Consider the following 15,137-nt stretch of genomic DNA (forward strand, 5'->3'; position numbering starts at 1 on the left):
AGATTATACTTATTCAACTGAATGTTAGTTGACATTACAATTTTTTCTATGAAGACTATGCAACAAGGGACATGAGAAATGTGTCTGGTGTTGTATTTGTTGAAAAACCCCAGTATGGGGGCTGGAGAGATGGCTCAGTGGTTAAGAGCACTGGCTGCTCTTCCAGAGGTCCTGAGTTCAATTCCCAGCAACCATATGGTGGCTCACAACCATCTGTAATGAGATCTGGTGCCCTCCTCTGGCGTGCAGGCATACACGGAGGCAGAATGTTGTATACATAATAAATAAATAAATCTTTAAAAAAAGAAAAAGAAAAACCCTAGTATGTGCAGTTGCATGTTTTTATTCTAATTTCATTGAAAATATTTAAAATGTGGTATGGAATGTATGGAACATTCAGAGAAATTGTAGAAGTGAATGATTTGTATTCATTGTTTTTGAAATTATTCTTTTTTGGTTTTTTTAAGACAGGATTTCTCTTTAGCTTTGGAGATGTCCTGAAACTAGCTCTTGTAGACCAGGCTAGCCTTGAACTCACAGAGATCACCTGCCTCTGCCTCCCAAGTGCTCTGATTAAAGGCATGCACCACCACTGCCCAGCAAAATTAAGAATTTTTAAAAATTAGTGCTGGATATAGTGGCACACATCCCTAAATTTTCTCCCATAGCTAAAGCAGGAAAATTTCTGTGAGTTCTAGTCCAGCCAGGGTTACACAGCAAGTTCCAGGCCAGCTAGGGCCACATACTGAGACTCAGTTGGGGAATGGGGGGCATTGAAAAGATTATTTTTAATTATTGAAGACGGAAGATTTAGAGGAGGGAAAGATGGGCTGTGGGTAACATGCTTGCTATGCAAGTGTGAAGCATTGTTGCTTATCCTGTTACTATAATAAAATACCTTGATGAAGCATCTTTAGGGAGAAAGGGTTTATTTGGGTCATAAGTCCAGATTATGACCCAAATGGCATTATGACATTATAAACCAGCATGGCAGATAAATCATAGAGACATTAGAGCAGATAGTAACATTACATTTATAGCTCAGAGAGGGGAGTGGGGAGCACTGAATCAATAAATACATACATGCCAGTGTGCAGCTTGCTTTCTCCACTCTTTAAAAACATTTTTAAAATTACATTTGTTTAGAGAGAGGGCGTGTGTGTGTATCTGTGTGTATTTATCTCTGTGTGTGGGTATTTGTGTGTATGTCTCTCTGTGTGTATCTGTGTGTGGATATCTGTCTCTCTCTCTCTCTCTCTCTCTCTCTCTCTCTCTCTCTCTCTGTGTAGGTCAGAGGTCAACTTTTGGGAGTCCCTTCTCTTCTTCCACAAGGTAGGTCGTGAGCATTGGATTCAGATTGTCAGGCATGGTGGTAAGCCTCTTTAGGTGCTGAACTGTCCTTGCCCGCCCACTGTCTCCAGAATCCCGTGGCCAAGGACTTGACACCACCTACAATCGGTGAGACTTCCCACCTCAATCTACATAATCAAGCTAACCCTCCTCTCAGACACGCCCACAGGCCCGCCTACTCCAGACAGCCCCTCCTCCTCTCAGACACGCCCACAGGCCCGCCTACTCCAGACAGCCCCTCCTCCTCTCAGACACGCCCACAGACCCGCCTACTCCAGACAGTCCTTCCCAGAGATTTCTTAGGGCCTAGGAGCAAGCACTTTCACCTCCAGAGCCAACTCTTGGAGCCAGCTGGCAAATTTTTAGCAACCACACGGGAAAAAATAGATCATACTAGAGGTTGCGAGTGTCTTCCAAACTTTAAAAACTGATGTTCATTAGATTTATGCAAGGATTTTTTTCTTTATATTTTTTACGAGAAAAAAGCTATTTTTAATTGATATGAACATATTCCTAGAAAACAAAAGAATCTAGCCCACCATAGATGTACAATTTTCAGTGTCAATTTAAAAAATAGTCACTGAATTTGACAGAACTTAGGAGGCTAGCAAGGTTTTTCTCTCTATGATAAACAGATGAGGCATTAGCCTTTATACTATAAATCATGTGTAAAATATAAAAGAAAATAACATTTCAATTCAAAAAATAATGTGAAACAGCCCAGTAAATGTTTCTCACATGGGAAGAACTCTTTCTCAAAGATTAAAAAGAAGCCCTGTGTTAGGGCGTGTTTTCTTCATTCCTATTGGCCTCTTTTCTTGCTATCGTGACAGGATATTTAGCAGAAACACCTTAGGAGAGGAAGGGCTTGTTCGGGCTCAAGAATTCCACCATGATGGCAGGAAATGCGTTGTGATGGGCATGGTCCAGTCCTTGTTCGTTGGCGAATACTGTAGGTCACGTAAGAGCGGCCAACCAGGAAGCTGAGAGTGGGACTTGAAGTAGGGCCTGGCTGGACCCCAGGAGCCTCTGCCACCTACGGCTCTGTGGCACCCAAAGATGCCACTGCTTCCCGAACATCACCACCACCATCTGGTAACCATGTTCAAACATGTCAGCCAATGAGGACCGGTGACATTCAAATCATAACAGATAGAAAGTCTTACATAATTGAGCTATCAATATTTTTCTAATAAAATAGGTTTTTTAAAATTAATATTTTGATTGAAACTATGAAATTTCCTAATTCTAATTGATGAGTGGTTTTACATATTTCAACATATTAAGATTTCTTCCTTCCTTCCTTTCTTTCTTCTTTCCTTCCTTCCTCCCACCCCCACCTCTCTTTCTTTCTTGAGATAGAATCTCACTGTGCAGATGAGGCTGGCCTGGAATTCCCTGTGTAGATAAGGCCAGCCTTAAACTCATAAAAATCCTCTCACCTCTTCCTCCTGAGTGCTGGAATTTAAGGCAGGCATAGTTTAAGGTAGTTTTGGAAATAGGAATTAGAGATTCTTTTTGATAAAATATCAGCCCACTATCTACACCTTCATCTATCATCTGTATTAATTGTCTCTGTCTCTGTCTGTGGTAATATTTTACTTTTAATCTAACAAATAAAGCTTGCCTGAAGATCAGAATGCAGAGCTAGCCACACTAGTTAGCCCTAGAGGCCAGGCAGTGGCAATGTACACCTTTAAGTTCAGCACTGGGGAGATAGAGGCAGATGGATCTCTGTGAGTTCAAGGCCACCCTGGGCTATACGAAATTGATCCATTCTAAAAGAGAAACAGAGTTAAGCAGTGGTGGCTTACTTTCATTCCAGTATTTGGGATGACATGACTTTAATCCCAGCACTAATGAGGTAGAGACAGGAAGGGATATGGCTGGGCAGAGGACTATAAGGTGGTAGGAGACAGGAGCTCAATGCAGTCTGAGAATGCAGCCCGAGGATGGGATCTTCTCTTTGGTCTGAGCATTAGTAAAGGTAAGAACTCTAGTGGCTGGCTGTTCTGCTTCTCTGATCCTTCAGCTTTCAGCTCCTGAGAGCTGACTCTGAGCATTTATTATTAATACCAAAGAGAATTTATGCAATATCTGTCTCTATGTATACCTACATAATATCTATCTATCTATCTATCTATCTAATCATATCTATCTTATTATAGAATATATGCACAGATGCTGTATATATCCACTGAATAAATTAAGAAACATTAAGAAATATAACAACAATGGAGGAACTTCTCTTGTAAGGTGAAAACAGAGCACCAAAAGAGGTGGGTGTTTTGCCTCTACACTTTTAAATAGTTTAAGCTCTACAATCTTATGGCTTTCTAATTTTATCAAATAAAATTGCTCTATGCAAAGTATTTTCAAAATATGATAAATATTAAAGATTAAGTTAAAAGAGAGAGTGTTGGACCTGTACAGTGATATTTTTCCTAAGCAGTTTGGATGGGAAAATCATTTCCCAAGAGTTTGACTGTTTTTATGTATTCCTTTTTTTCCCCCAACATGTTTTTATTAATTATTTGGGAAATCCATACAATATACCTGATCACATTTGCTTTTACTTTCCACCCTTATTCCCTGCTGTTGTAAAAGGAGTGGCAGGCTGTGTTCCCCACACCCGGCTAGCTTTACCCGAAATAATTACATGGAAACTGTATTCATTTAAACACTGCCTGGCCCATTATATCTAGCCTCTTCTTGGCTAACTTTCACATCTTAATTAACCCATTTCTAATAATCTGTATATCACCATGTGACTGTGGCTTACTGGCATGAGTCTAACCTACGTCCGTCTCAGAGAGGAGAGCCATGGCATCTGCCTGACTCTGCCTTCTTTTTCCCAGCATCCTGTTCAGTCTACTCTGCCTATCTAAGCTGCTGTCCTATCAAAAGGCCAAGGCAGTTTCTTTATTTAACAAATGAAAGCAACACATAGAAAGAAGACCCTCCTACATCATTCTGCCATGTAAAAATAAAAAAATTCCCCACTAAATCCAAAATAGTCATTGAAGCATGGTAAAAAAAAAAAACAAAAAACAAAAAAAACAACCCAGTGGTTAGCCCCTTAAGGACAACCGAGTCCTTCCCTGGCCCCTGGAATCCATCTGTTGTGAAGAGCTGCACTTCAGCGTCTTTATAAAAGTTTTAAAGGTCTCTCTTCAACAGCTTCCTGTCTGGACTCTGTGTGTGTGTGTGTATGTGCACACACATGTGTGTGCATGCATACGTGTGTGTGTGTGTGTGTGTGGAGGGTTGTCACAGAAGCCTTCAATGTCTCTCATCCTCATTTGAGCCTGCAATCATTGATATATTGCAAAAGAAGCTTCTCAGCCCATAGCAGCCAGTGGCTGGGATCGCAGACGTCCACATGGCTTCCATCGGCAACACAGACCTTAGACATCAACCTATCCTGCAGCAGCCTGGTCACCAACGAAGGTTCTTCCCTTCCATATCCTTGTTATCCCCCAGTCTCTCTTCCTGTCTGCAGTGCACAATGGTCTTCTTAAATGACTGAGAAATGTTGATGACATTATCAATCACAGGGTCTTTCTTTGGTCCCACAGATTCACGTACTCCTCGTGTGTGGGCCCAGTTCTAGTCACCTCTGTAAGAATTTGATTCCTGTCATTACCACCTCAGTGCCTCACCCACATCACCAGCTGTTCTCTTCCACCCTGTCATTACCATCAGCGCTCTTCCATGGCATGTAATGAAAAGAAAAAAACTCAACTCTCGTAAGCATAGCTTTATGGCACCTGGATTGCCAGTTATCCTTTGGGTTAAAGTACCAGTAGACAAACCCCTACCTTTGAAAGAACAGTGTGTGTATCTGTTGGGGGAGGCTGCTTGTTTGTTTCCCATCCATCTAGACTTGAAATAATCATACTGAAACTATATTAATGGCAATATTGTTTGGCCAATAGCTTAAGCATATTTCTAAGCTAGTTCTTACATCTTAAATTATCCCATTTCTATTATTTTTTATTTTACCAAGAGGCTTGTGGTCTACGGGAAAGGTTCCACCTAGCGGTTCACATCTTTCTCCTCTGGTGGCTCATGGCTTCTCCATGACTCTGCCTACCCTCTCTTCCTCTATCTGCTTAGAATTCCTGCCTTGCCCTATTCTGCTAAGCCACTGGCTGAAACAACAGCTTGTTTATTAACCAATAGCAATAAAACATATTCATAGCACACCGAAGGGAATCCCACATCATGTATCCTTTGAAAAATATGTTTTAGCCAGGCTGGAGAGATGTCTCAGCAATTAAGAGCACTGGCTGCTCTTCCAGAGGTCCTGCTTTCAATTCTCAGCACCTAGCTGGTGACTCACAACCATCTGTAATGGGATTTGATGCCCTCTTCTGGCCTGCAGGCAAACATCCAGATGGAGCATTCATATACATAAAAATGCATAAAATTTCAAAACTCTCAAGCTGGGAAGTGGTGGCCCACACCTTTAAACCAACACTCAGGAGGCAGAGGCAGAGGTGGGCAAATCTCTGTGAGTTCAAGGCCAATCTGGTCTACAGAATGAGTTCCAGGACAGTCAGGATTGCTTCATAGAGAAACACTGTCTCAACAAAACAAAACAAAACAAAACAAAACAAAGACTGTTTTAATAGTATTTTTAAAAAGTGTTCACAATTTGTCTAAGTCTTGTCAAGACCCACCGTGTATCAGACAATATATGTGTTTTGCTGAGTTCTTTCTAGATTGGAGTCTAATCATTTCTCTCGACATGCTGTAACCTGAAGTAGCAGCTGTGGGTGCTGAGGAGAATCAGCACTCCCTCAGGAAGCAACACTTTCAAGAGAGGTCAGTTTTAGGCTCTTCAGTCCAGAGGAGGATAATTCCTAGGACAAGCCACAAGAGATGGGCTACCACTGTTGACACAAGGTACATCTGGTGGTGTATAATGATGAAGATACGCTATTTCACAGCGCTGGCGGCCTCACAGATTTAAAAAAGTTGTCAGTAGGGCCGTGTTCCTTCTAGAGGCTTTAGAGAACAGTTGCTTTCCTGGATCAGGGCAGTTTCTGAGGCCACCTGCATTCCGTGACACCTGGACTTCCCCCTTTGCATTTGAACTCAATGGTATAAGCACCTTCACATCTTTCTCTACAAGGCTTTACTCTTCCGGCTCCAATGAGTACAGGCCAATCTTCCCACCTCTTAATCACATCTGCAGGGCCACACAGGAGGGAAATAAATCTCCATTATTGATAAGCTCCCAATCTGCAATACAGTACTTGTCTATAACTTTCTGAAAGGACTGTGACATACGTACCTCACCTGGCAAACTTCTGGCTCTGTTCCATAAAAGGGAGGAGATATGGGAAATGTTCCTGGCTTCTCCTACTCTGTGCAGAGATATTGCAAGAGGGCAGTCGTGATGCAAAATTGATAACTAACAAATCAGTTCAATTACAATACATTAGTGAAACTGCAAGTCATATTTGCTTAACCAATAAGTGTTGGGAGCAGAGAGACCCCAGATCCTGAATTTCTTGTAATCCCCTGATCTGAGTGCCTACAGCTGCTCTGAGCACGAGACCTTCAGGAGTTGTTGATGGCAGTAGAGTGGTTTCTGGTGGGTTTGTCTGGGGCGTGGCTATCTCTATATAATCTGCCCCTGAACACAATAAAGGGGGCATTCTTGGGGAATTCAAGGATGACCCGTGTCGCTGTCTCACTGTCTATGTGTGTTTGTGTATTTTAACCTTGCCCGAATCTCGGTAACTGGGTGCCAGCGCACCGAAGGCAGACACGGGGGCACAGTGCGCAGCAAATAAGGGGTAGTTTTTTTTTATGAATATTTTGGGCTACTTACATATTTTAAATTTTAGTATGTGTTTAGCATGTATATGTGTGTGATGGGTATATGGGCATCTGTACCACACAGGTTGTATGTGGAGACTAGAGGAAAATCCTGTAGAACTGGTTCTCTCTCTCCACCTTTACATGGGTTCCAAGGATCAGTTGTCATGCTTTCGTGACAAGCACTTTATTTGCTGAGCCTCTCCCTGGCTTTATTGATTTTTTTAAGTTAAAGAACAAAGTAATAGACTTCATACGAGCGTCATTATATGTCACTCCAATTCTTTTCCACCCTTACTGCGCCCCTCCCAGGATTTTGAGTTACATGACTAAGTCTAGAGGGAGGTACCCAGCCCCAAGGATAACTACTCAAGGCGGAGAACTTCTGAGCACCGTGGAGACAGTATGGCCTACGTAATGAGACTCTCACAGGAAAACAGTCGGGCCTGGCATGTAGCTCAGTTGACAGAGTACCTCCCTGGCATGCACAGAACCTTGGTTTAAATGCTGGACATCACATAGGGGTGTGGTGGCACACACCTGTAATCCCAGAACTCTGGAGCTGGAGGCAGGAACACCAGCGGTTCCAGGCCAGCCTGGGCTACCCGAGACCGCGTCTCCTTGAACAGTTGTACCAAGTTTAAAACCCTGAGAATGCTCAGCTCAGGTGAAAGGTGGAGTGGGATGAGGAAAGTCAAATAACTCAGCCACTGCAACAGAGATGGAGGCCCCAAAGAGCCACAGGACAGAGTTTTTTCCCCCGACTCTTTCCTGAGGCTTTCAGTACCTGATGTTAGGTCTCAAATCTAGGACAAATAACCGAGCTGCCTATCTAACAGATCGGTGAGCTTTAATCCACAGATGGCGACTTTTCTATTATGATTCTTCCATAGTGATTTCCTGCAAAGTTAGTGTTTGAACAATAAAATTAAAAGGACAGTGGTGGTGGCACACACCTTTAATCAAGAGGAAGAAACAGGCAGATATCTTGTGTTCAAAGTCAACCTGGTCTACATACAGAATTTTAGGCTACCCAGGGCTACACAGTGAGACCATATCTTAAAAATAAATAAATAATAATATTATGAAGTAAAACTGTAGTTGGAGTTACTATCCTTACTTTCTGAGAAAAGAATTTCAGAGTATCCAGGATGCTGGACTTCAGTTCTGTTCAATTATACTTCCTGTCAGATCTGATGTAGAATTAAAGACAATTCTGACTGCAGTGAATGAGCAAAATTTCACTGCAGATCTTCAGGAAGGCAAAGGAAAACATTCACAGTGCTGCCCACCTATAATTCCAGAACTCTGGAAGTGGAGGCAGAAGGATCAGGTGCAGAGATGTTACAAGGCTGGCCCCTCTGGGTGCTTGCCTGTAACCCCAGTGCACAGGAGATGAAGGCAGAAGGGTTGAGGGTTTGAGGCTGGCCTGGGTTACATAGCAAGGTCCTGTCTCAAAAACAAACCATGAAATTGAACCAAAATGTTAACCTTTTGATGTGGGATTCCCCTCTGTATGCTGTGATTACCATTGATTAATAAAGAAACTGCTTTGGACCTAGAGCAGGGCAGAATATAGGTAGGCAGGGAAAACTAAACTGAATGCTGGGAGAAAGAAGGCAGAGTTAAAGAGAAGCCACGTGGCCCCGGAACTTTACCTGATAAGCCACAGCCTTGTACCGATACACAGATTAATGGAGATGGGTTAATTTAAGATATGAGTTAACTAGAAATACGCTTAAGCTGTTGGTCAAACAGTATTGCAATTAATATGGTTTCTGTGTGATTATTAAAGGACCGGGTAGGACTGGGCAGGATGGAAACCTCACACAACAGCCTTGTGTGGTGACTTGAATGCAATGTCCCCAACTGTCTGGGCATTTGAATGCTTGGTTTCTCAGTGGGTGGTGCTGTTTGGGGAGGTGTAGGAAGTGTGGCCTTGCTGCATGAAGTGCCTCACTAGAGATGGGCTCTGAGGTTTCAAAAGCTACCCATTTCTCATTTGGTGTCTGCTTCCTGGTTGTGGTATAAGATGAATCCTGAACTCTGCTCCAGACACTTGCCTCGCTCCACTGCTATGATGAAGGGTGTTAAGCCTCAGGAACTGAGTCAGGAATTGAGTCAGGCTGCATTGGGTGATAATCATAGGCCATCAGGAATTGCTTAACCCCAACCTGACCTTTTCATTCTGCTCTGCCTGCAAAACCAGTATGCTTGAGTAGCAAAAACAATTCCTCTTGCTCCCATTCACCTATACTGATAACTGTACACACACACACACACACACACACACACACACGCATGCATGGACACACATATATGTCCTTCAGTCTTCTCAACCTTCATCCCATACAAAAGTTGTGGTTCCTCAATGTTCCAATAAACAATCTCAGCCCATTGATCAACTCTTATCTCATGTTTCCTGTGTCAGGTGCTAAACACAGGACCCTTTTAGGGCCCTTAATGCAGGAAGCTCTCCTTCCTCTCACCCTTCAGGAGCACAGTTACCCTCTGAGCTCACTATAAAGGCCAAGTGGCCATGAGTTGCTATCTGAGACTACTCATCTATGTGACTACTGCCTCCACAAACAGCACAATTGCCAGAGACAGAATCTTGGGACTTTATTGGGGTTCTGTATGTCTTAGTTAGTTTTTTTTTATTTTTTTATTCTATTTTTTTAAATTTATTTATTTATTATGTATACAATATTCTTTCTGCGTGTATCCCTGAAGGCCAGAAGAGGGCACCAGACCTTATTACAGATGGTTGTGAGCCACCATGTGGTTGCTGGGAATTGAACTCAGGACCTTTGGAAGAGCAGGCAATGCTCTTAACCGCTGAGCCATCTCTCTAGCCCCTAGTTTTTTTTTTTATTTTTACTGCAAAAAGACACCATGACCACAGCAACTCTTACAAAAAGAAAACATTTTACTGGGGTGGCTTGATTACAGTTTCAGAGGTTCAGTCCATTATCATCATGATAAGGAGTATGGCAGCATGCAGACAGACGTGATGTTGGCTACATTTTGACCAGAAGACAGCAGGAAGTAGACTGACTCACTGGGCCATATCCTGAGCATAGGAAATTTTAAAGCCCACCCCCCACAGTGACATACTTCCTCCAACAAGATCATACCTACTCCAACAAAGTCACAGCTCCAAATAGTGCCGGTCCCTATGAGATTATGGGGCCAGTTACCATCAAACTACCACACTGTGTAAACACAGCCTGACCTCAATCACCTGCTTTCCTCCGGTCCTTCCTTTCCATGTTCATCTGACATTTTCCTCCCAGGCTCTCTAATGTCTAGGCTAAGCGATCACCGCCATTCATGCACCCCAATTGTGCAGTACAAGGTAAATTCCTGGGTTTGACTCAGAGGTGCCCTAACTAGACCCCAGAAGGTCCAGGAGCTTCTAACCAGGTGGTGGCGGCACATGCCTATAATCCCAGCACGCTAGAGGCAGAGGCAGGTGGATCTCTGTGGGTTCAAGGCCAGCCTGGTCTACAAGAGCTAGTTCCAGGACAGGCACCAAAGCTACAGAGAAACCCTGTCTGAACCTTATAGAAGAGAAAATGGAAAATACACTTGAACACATTGGCACTGGAGACCACTTACTAAATATAACCCCAGCAGCACAGACACTGAGAGAAACAATTCATAAATGGAACCTCCCGAAACTGAAAAGCTTCTGTAAAGCAAAGGACATGGTCAACAAGACAAAACGATAGCCTACAGAATGAGAAAAGATCTTCACTAACCCCACATCAGACAGAGGGCTGATCTCCAAAATATACAAAGAACACAAGAAATTGGTCATCAAACGAACAAATAATCCAATAAAAGATGGAGTACAGACCTAAACAGAGAACTCTCAGTAGAGGAATCTAAAATGACTAAAAGACACTTAAGGAAATGCTCAACATCCTTAGTCATCAGAGAAATGCAAATCAAAACAACTCTGAGATTCCATCTTACACCTGTAAGAATGGCCAAGATCAAAAACACTGATGACAACTTATGCTGGAGAGGTTGTGGGGAAAAGGGAACACTCCTGCATTGCTGGTGGGAGTGCAAGCTGGTACAGCCCCTTTGAATACCAGTATGGCAATTTCTCAGAAAATTAGGGAACAATCTTCCTCAATCAAGACCAGCAATACCACTTTTGGGTATATATCCAAAGGATGCTCAATCATGTCACAAGGACATGTGTTCAACTATGTTCACAACAGCATTGTTTATCATAGCCAGAACCTGGAAACAGCCTAAATGCCCCTTTACCAAAGAATGAATAAGGAAAATGTGGTATTTTTATACAATGGAGTACTACACAGCAGAAAAAAATAATGACATCTTGAAATTTGCATGCAACTAGATGGATCTAGAAAGCATTATATTGAGTGAGGTAACCCAGACCCAGAAAGACAAATATCATATGAACTCACTCATAAGTTGCTTTCAGACATAAAACAAAGGAAACCAGCCTACAATTTACAATCTCAGAGAACCTAGACAACAATGAGGACCCTAAGAGAGACATACATGGATCTAATCTAAATGGGAAATAGAAAAAGACAAGATCTTCTGAGTACATTGGGAGCATGGGGACCATGGGAGAGGGTAGAAGAGAGAGAGGAAGGGAGGGGAGCAGAGAAAAATGTATAGCTCAATAAAATCAATAAAAAAAATTTTAAAAAAACATTGTGAAAAAGTTCCTTGAGCTATTCTCTGGCTGAACAAAGAGAACTACAAGAAATTTTTTGATGGCGCTGGTTTAAAGCTTTGACTGACAACCAGCTTTCCACTGACAACCACTAACTGTGTGTGCCTCTCTGTGCTCCTCCACTAGCACACCTCTCAGTCCAGAGATGAGATGACCACCCTGCCAGAGTATGTGTTGTGAGGAGGCCACTTGTTGGTTTCCGGCTGCTCAGCCCTGAAATAATCACACAGAAATCATATTATTTAAATCACTGCTTGGCCCATTAGCTCTAGCTTCTTATTGGTAACTCACATCTTAGTTTAACCCATCTCCATTAGTCTGTGCATCACCATGAGGTCTGGCCTACCAGCAAAGTTTCAGCATGTCTATCTCTGGTGACGGCTCCATGGCTTCTCTCTGACTCTGCCTTTCTCCCCCCTCCCAGCATTCAGTTTAGTTTTCTCTGCCTAGCTCTGTTCCCCAATAGCCCTGCTATAGGCCCAAAGCAGTTCCTTTATTAACCAATGGTAATCACAGCATACAGAGGGAAATCCCACATCAAGTATATGCCTCAAATGAAAGAGGCACAGAAGCCCATCTACCTTATCAGTAGTGAGAGCAAAGAGTGGGTGGCCAACTCTCTTTGTGGACTGTGTGTAGAAGCAGGGCTTGGAGGTGGTGTATGTGACTGACTGAGCCTACTGTGTGTAGAAGTAGGGCTTTGAGGTGGAGAGCATATGAGACCTCAAAAGCCTGTCCCCCACAGTAATACACTTCCTCTATAAAGGCCACACCTCCTAGTAGGGCCATTCCCTATGAGCCAAGCATTCAAATACTTGAGTCTATGGGGGGCCATTCCTATTCAGATCACCATACCCTCTATTTTTATTTTACTGAAAATAGATTTTTAATATAACATGTTCTGATTATGTTTTATATGCTCCCAATTCTTTCCTATCTCCCCTCTGTCTGAATCCATACCCTTTTTTCCTCTCCTCAGAAAATAAACCGGCATCTAAAAATAATAATATAATAAGATAAAACAAAAACAAACTAGAATAGGACAAAATAACAAAAAATAAGAAAAAAGTCAAATGAAAACCATGAGAAAAACAGACATACACATTCATATACACAGTAACCCTATAAAAACACAAAAGTAGAATCCATAATATATACCCAAAGCACATATAGGGTATATAAAAAGAAATAAGTAAAGGAAAAAACATCCTGACAAAACATTAAGAGACAAAGAAGCCATTGAGGTTTTTCTGTGTTGGCCATCTACTCCTGGGCACCAGGATGGCCCTCAAAGCAGTTTGTTTCCCCAGTGAGGCTCTGTTGTAGAAAACTAATTCTTCATTTGTGAGTTGTTATTGTGGTGATTTGAATAGGAATGACCCCATAGGCTCATAGATCTGAATGCTCGGTCACCAGGGAGTGGCACTATGAAAAGGTATGGCCCTGTTGAAGGAAGTGAGTTTTGATATTTTAAAACTCAAGCCAGGCTCAGTCACTCTCCCTTCCTGTTCCCTTTTGATCCAGATATAGAAGTCTTGGCCCCTCCTCTAGCACCATGTCTACCTGTATGCCACCATGTTTCCTGCCATGATGATAATGGACTAAACCTCTGAACATGTGCCAACCCTAATTAAATATTTTCCTTTTTAGGAGGTGATGTGGTCATGGTATCTCTCACAGCAATAGAACAGTTATCAGTTGTAGATAACTTCTGGGCTAGGGATGTGAGCTTATGTCCACTTTTCCTCTCAGTCCAAGGACCCCATGTCGAGCAGACTCATGTAGGTACTGTGTATGTTGCCACAGCTTTTGTGTGCTGTGTTTTGAAGGCCATTTCCCTTGGTGTCATCTGAAGATGGAGGCTGTTCATTCTTGGCTTCCCAGACCCAAAATAACCACACAGAAACTATATTATTTGCAATACTGTTTGGCCAATAGCTTAAGCATATTTCTAGCTAGCTCTTATATCCTAAACTAACCCATCTCCATTAATCTATGCATTACTATGAGGTCATGGTCTACCGGCAAAGTTCCAGTGGGCTTCAGTAGGGGCATCTGTCTCCTGTGGTGGCTACATGACTTCTCTCTTTTGGCCTTCTTTCCTTCTCTATCTTCTTGGAATTCCTGCCTTGCTCTATTCTGCTAAGCCACGGGCAGAAACAGCTTTATTCATTAGTCAATAAAAGCAACACATATGCAGGACTTCCCACACCATTTCCTCTTTACTGTTCAAATACAAAGGAAGGTTTTACCTTTAACATAGTAAAATTACATATAACAGGTATCAAGCAATAATTACAGCTACAATATTTATATCTACTTTATCTTTTATCATAATTAAGGAAAATTATAATGATAGATATCTATTCTTCAACTCCATCAAAGACCCCAAAAGGATATAATATACCTAAGTTAACAGGAAGTGCACTGTAAGCAACTTTTGTAGGCTCATATTTCTACATTGAATGGTGGCCAGAGTTCCAGGCCATAGTTTACACCTGCCACACATGAGGTGGTCACCTCCCTAACAAAGGGTCAGGATATGCTAATGTTGTTCTGCTCCTTCTTTGTAATTGGGAGGATGCCTGAAAAGAGATATTAATTCTGCCTATGTGACAGAGCTGGCATACAGAGCAGGAAGACAGAAAGATGTGACAGAGCAGGCATTGGTAGATGTGTGTACATGACCAGAGCCATTCACCTGGTTACCTAGGAAACAGAATGCTAATGAATTTCCCCCTCAATTTATGATTTGGTATATAAGGCTGTTTGGAGAGTGAACGCAGAGGAATTTTCAGGATGTCAACTCAGGATTTCATGTGGGATCACTGAGAATCTCCCTCCTGAAAAAGCCATGTGAGTTGTCTCAATTATTCCCATGCCCCCCCTTTGGTCTGGAGAAATAATTTATGGTCCAGGCTGGCATAACTTCAAAACTCTATGATTGACAGAAACATCTTGCTACCTAGGCAGTCACCCAAAGGTCTTCTGTACCATTGGAGCACCCATCTTCTGCCTACAGGCCCATGGCATCTGGCAGACTTTTTCATGAAGCAGGAAATTTTAAAGACAGTCCCACCAATACTGTCAGTTTGTCAGTCACTTTCTTCTGTCCTACAGAATGTTTGGCAGACTCTTCCACGAAGCATTCATTTTTTTGTGGGTCTTGCATGTCCAGTTCATACAGCATAATATCAAGCAGTCCAGGCAAGAGCAGTTTCTTATCCAA

This window comes from Arvicola amphibius, chromosome 1, assembly GCF_903992535.2.
Source record: "Arvicola amphibius chromosome 1, mArvAmp1.2, whole genome shotgun sequence".
Taxonomy (NCBI): Eukaryota; Metazoa; Chordata; class Mammalia; order Rodentia; family Cricetidae; genus Arvicola; species Arvicola amphibius.